A 5,731-nucleotide genomic window follows, 5' to 3' on the forward strand; every position below is an offset into this window, starting at 1 on the left:
TTGGCGCCACTCGATAGACTGCACAAGCAGGCAACGTCGGATGCATTGCACACGGCTAGCGGATCTCTCTGCACTGCGTCGGGTGTCCCAACGTATGTCTGGAGACATTGCTATGCCGGTACGGCACTCTGCGCACTCTTTCTTGTCCTCTTCGAGTGACGGGCCTCTAAGCGGGGTTGTATGCCGGTACGACACATCGACTGGTACATTGCACGCACTAACGATCTCTCTGCACTGCATGGAACTCATGCGTAACCACCGTGACGGGAGACTTTGCTAGTACGCACGATACTCTGCGCATGTGTACATGCTTTACAACCCAGCCAACTTGAGCACCTAGGGGAAGTTGTGATGCCATCTGAACACCCACCGACTGATGCATTGAACGGCTAAAGTTGACCTTCAATCCGAACTGGCACTCTGCGGCGTGGAGGCAGTTGCGCGACCACTCCTATCCCAAACCAACAAAGCAAGGTGTATCCTACGTGCTCGGTACAAGCACACCACGACGGGACACATTGAACGGTTCAGCGATCTCTCTGCACTAGTGGAAGAACTCCAACGTGATACGGGAGACTTTGCTACAGCGGCTTCTCTGCACTTCTGGGCTACCACCTTGTGACGGGAGACATTGCTAGCGGTCACTCTGCACTAGTGATGGTACACCACCGTGATACGGGAGACATTGCTAACGGCCACTCTGCACAGGTGCCAATACCACCTTGTGACGGGAAACATTGCTAGGCACCGATCGGCATCTCTGCGCGATTACTTGACGCACACCCAACTAAGTCAACTGTTGGACTTTTTCGTAATCACGGCGGGACACATTGAACGAGCTCTAACGGATCTCTGCACGCATGGAACATGGTGGCGGGAATCATTGCTAGAACCGAACGGCGCCTCTGCGCGATGTACAAACAAGCTCAACAGGAACCTCGTATCGGCTGCCGAGCCGGAGCCCGAACAACTTGGATTTTCACTTCTAATTTATATCAACTCACCACTCCCCGAGGGATCCGCAGAATTGCTTCTGGGTCCCGTATCGTTATTTGCGATTCGTGTTTGCATTACACTACATTGAACTATTCCAACTTGTTTATCCGCATGGCGAACATTTGCTGCATTGAACATTTAAGTTCCACTTCGCTCTCCCCTACGTGGGTCTGAGCTTCGCTCTCAGGGAAAAAATATGCCACATTTGGTAGGGAAACCCGGTTTCATCACGCTATGTGCCCTGCACCACCGGCTTAGCGTGAATCCTTCGAGTTTCCCTAAGAAGTTCGATTGGTCTTGCAGAGTTTAAAGACAACGAAGCTTAGTTTCAAGCAAGGATTTAATATACGCGTATTAAAAACCCTTAGCTGTTACAACTTTTATGCTTGAAACCATCGCAACGAAGTCTTTGGGTCCGTAGACCCGTGATGTACTGCTCCAGGAAACGTTTTGAAAGGGTGGAAACTCAAAATCATAGGTTAAGATCATCGGCAGAACCCACCAGACACCACTTTTGCTTCATAAGTTCGGCCTATAGTCATATGACGATTTTCATCGGGGAGGGGACGTATGACCCAAACGGGGGCTTATATGACCCACGGACACTGCAAACCATGCTCCTACGACTAAATAGAGGTTAAAACTACGATTTGGTGAAATCTTCATTTTTGACCTCGAAGCAAGGTACCTTCCCTATAGTAGGCAATGAGTAAATGATCATAATCCCAGGAGGGCAAAAAATGGGAACCCGAGAGGAAAGCGCTGTTGGCGCGCCTAAGCTAGTGGCCCGTAGAGTAAAAAGGGTACCCCCAACAAAGTTGTCGTTTGACGTTCTGGTTGCACTTTTTATCATCTAAAATCAGTTTTCTACACGTTTTGAGGGGTTTTAGCAAAAAAAAAATTTTCGATTACTCGAGCTCTCTGGCCCGTTCGGTGCACATTTTTGAAAAAAGCTAGGGAGCTGCCCCTAGGTTCGGGGTGTCACAAAATGTTGAAAAGTGGTCGAAAAACCACTATCCAGAATCGGATGTAGAATCATTAGACGAACTTAAAATTGTTCTACGACACCCAGCTGCGACGTTTAGTATTCGAGTTATGGCCCGTACCAGGTCTGACCGAGCAATTTTTGTTCCGCGCACTTTGTGCACCGTACACGTTGATGTTTGTATGAAAAAGTACCCTACCTAGGGACGCGTAGAGCAAATTTGTACCCCCGGGCATGTTGTCGATTGACATTCTGGTTGCACTTTTCATCATCTAGGGTGCGTTCCTGACACGTTTTGAGGGGTTTTAGCAAAAAAAAAAAATTTTCGACTACTCGAGCTCTCTGGCCCGTTCGGTGCACATTTTTGAAAAAAGCTAGGGAGCTGCCCCTAGGTTCGGGGTGTCACAAAATGTTGAAAAGTGGTCGAAAAACCACTATCCAGAATCGGATGTAGAATCATTAGACGAACTTAAAATTGTTCTACGACACCCATCTGCGACGTTTAGTATTCGAGTTATGGCCCGTCCTAGGTCTGACCGAGCAATTTTTGTTCCGCGCACTTTGTGCACCGTACACGTTGATGTTTGTATGAAAAAGTACCCTACCTAGGGACGCGTATAGCAAATTTGTACCCCCGGGCATGTTGTCGATTGACATTCTGGTTGCACTTTTCATCATCTAGGGTGCGTTCCTGACACGTTTTGAGGGGTTTTAGCAAAAAAAAAAATTTTCGACTACTCGAGCTCTCTGGCCCGTTCGGTGCACATTTTTGAAAAAAGCTAGGGAGCTGCCCCTAGGTTCGGGGTGTCACAAAATGTTGAAAAGTGGTCGAAAAACCACTATCCAGAATCGGATGTAGAATCATTAGACGAATTTAAAATTGTTCTACGACACCCATCTGCGACGTTTAGTATTCGAGATATAGCACTTTGTAGGTCTGACCGAGCAATTTTTGTTCCGCGCACTTTGTGTTCATGGATGTCGATAAAGGTACAAGTTGCCGGTCGGGATAGCCGTGCACCAAAACTGTGTACCGATCAGGGAAAGTACAAGACGAAGGGTGCATCTCGAGCGTACGCGTTCATAGATGTCCATGTTGGTACACTTGCACCAAAATTGTGTACCAATCAGGGGAAAGTACAACATGGAGGGCGCAGCCCGGGCGTACCCGATCATGGATGTCCATGTTGATACAATCTACGTGTACGTACCTAGTTTTTGTATCAAAAGTTGCAATAAAGTGCTTGTATGCTTAAAATGCTTATCTCAACCGGTCACCTTTTGGCCTGTCCTTTTATAACAGAAACCTAGAAAGATACTCGATATTTTTGTGTTTTTCCATTCGCCCGGGACGACGAAATGAGCTATGTGCACATCGTGCAGAAAACTGTCTTCGCCACGCATGTTTTTGTCTATCCACTCATATAATCACCCACATTTGTGTTCAACACGGACGGCGCAGCCCGAGCGAACGCGTTAATGTTTATGTTTGTACACACTGCTTGTACGATTCTAGGATTTGGTAATTGCGTCACAGTGCCCGACCGTCGCGGACACCATTCTTGGACAGAAGTCCTAGTACGTAGAGTACTTTCCCTAGGTATGTGCTCGTTCGTGACTATCGTTGCGTGCTTACGGACACGCTTGGGTATGTTTACCATACAAGGTTTACTAGGGAAACCTGGGAAGGACGCTTGCCCTCCCGTCGCGGACACCATTCTTGGAAAGAAGTCCTAGTACGTAGCGTTCCTTATTTTACTTGATCAGTTTGTAATGCATTCGCTTTGTTCAATCGACTTCTGCTACTGCTCACTAAGGGGTGTTCGTTTGCGATGTGTACGATAAGCAACTGTCTATCCTAACCAGCAGTTAATCAACACTTTTCACCCAAGTCATAGGAACATAGAGTACTTTTCCTAATCGGTACACAATTTTGGTGCACCTCTAACCTGGCCGGCACTTTATCGTTACGTTTTGTGCATAACCTAGGGACGTGGTGTAAGTTTCATGATTTTTATGTTTGATTCGGTTTATTATGATTGAAAACTACGCTACGTCCCAGAAATTTGAACTCGACTACTTCCTCCATGTGGCGCCAAAAGCTACTGGGCAACGCCTAGCTAATGCCCCATTTGTACTTCAATTTGCATAATCAATTTTGAAAAATACGCTAAGTCCCAGAAATCTGAACTCGAATACTTTTGCCACGTGGCGCAAAAAAGCTACTGAGAAACGCCTAGCCTTTTACCCATTTATAATTTAGTTTTCGTTATTAGTTTTGAACAATACGCAAAGTTCCAAGAATCTGAACTCGAATACTTTTTACATGTGCCGCCAAAAGCTACTGAGCAACGCCTAGGTTGATACATTTTTGGTACATGGAGTGTATGCATGCAGGATTACTGCCGTGCTGGACCGAAAAATCGAACTTGCTACTAGAACGTAAAGTAATTCCCCTAGATAGGTGCTTTTGCATACCTCTGATCGACCACCATGCAACACGCGTAGCGACACGCGTAGCTAGGCTTGCCCAACCAAATTTTCCTACTATAGCACCAAATTGCACACTTTCAGGGGTATAATTTGGTACCGTGTACCGTGCATGGTACAAGTATCAGCAGCTCGTGCAATTTATTTTGCATCGTGTTGCGGTTGCTGGTGCGTCGGGATAGGAGTATTTCGAGACTTTCGCCAAGCGTTGGTGCCATTTGGGGGATAATTAATGTTCTAGCCACAATAAACGTGCCACATAATGCCAATAAGGAAAAAGCCGTTTTCTAGGGACTTCCAGTCAAAATGTTTGCCATCAGCGCTTTCCTGTCGAGTTCAGGATCTGGGACTTAGCGTTTTTTTTTTCACGATCCAATCCAACGACCAGATCGTGAATAAACAATTCATACAACAGTGCATCCCTTTAGAGAAGGAAAAAAGCCGAATTCTAGGAGCTCCAGTCCAAAAGGTTGTCATCAGCGCTCTCCTCTCGAGTTCAAGATTTGGGACTTAGCGTTTTTTTCGCGATCCAGCCAAAAGACCAGATCGGGAAATAAACAATTAATATAACTGTACTAGTACATCCCTTCAACTGAAGCAAGTGCACCATACATGACCCGTACGCCAATCATCCATGCACATGACACGTCAACTAAGTCAACACATGATACAACTTGGACAACTGACGGGTAAGTAGGTCATCTCGTACACGACGACACATCGACCAAACCAGGTCAACACGTCACATGCACAAGACATCCTACTACCAAGGCCGGCCACCTCGACACACGACGTGTTAACCGAACATGGTCAACAACACCATCATGTGCAAGGCAACCGGCCCAAACGGATTAACTTATACAACTTGTAACGAGCAGGTGTGTAAGCTTACTGGTTTGGTCGGCACGTTTCTCACATCAAGACAATCAAGTCGAGAACGAGGCACGCCGACAAGCTCACTAGTGTTACGTGTTCCGCTCCATACCGTGTCAAGTCACTCGTCTGACACGGAAGTAGCCAGCTCTTGTCCACTAGTGTAAAGGAACGGTCTCCAGACCAAGTCAAGTCACTCGTCTGACAAGGAAAGAGCACGCACCAAGCTTCACCAGAGCACGGCACCACGGTCCCCAGACCAAGATGGTTCGTTGCGCCATCGAGGAAGGGGCACGCGATCCCTTGCTACACTCAACTAAGTACACTCTTGCTCTCACAAAAGTATCCCCTGTGTCGACGTGGTCCCCAGACCAAGACGAGCTTGCG

Source organism: Anopheles gambiae (genome assembly GCF_943734735.2).
Source record: "Anopheles gambiae chromosome X unlocalized genomic scaffold, idAnoGambNW_F1_1 X_unloc_89, whole genome shotgun sequence".
NCBI classification, from domain to species: Eukaryota; Metazoa; Arthropoda; class Insecta; order Diptera; family Culicidae; genus Anopheles; species Anopheles gambiae.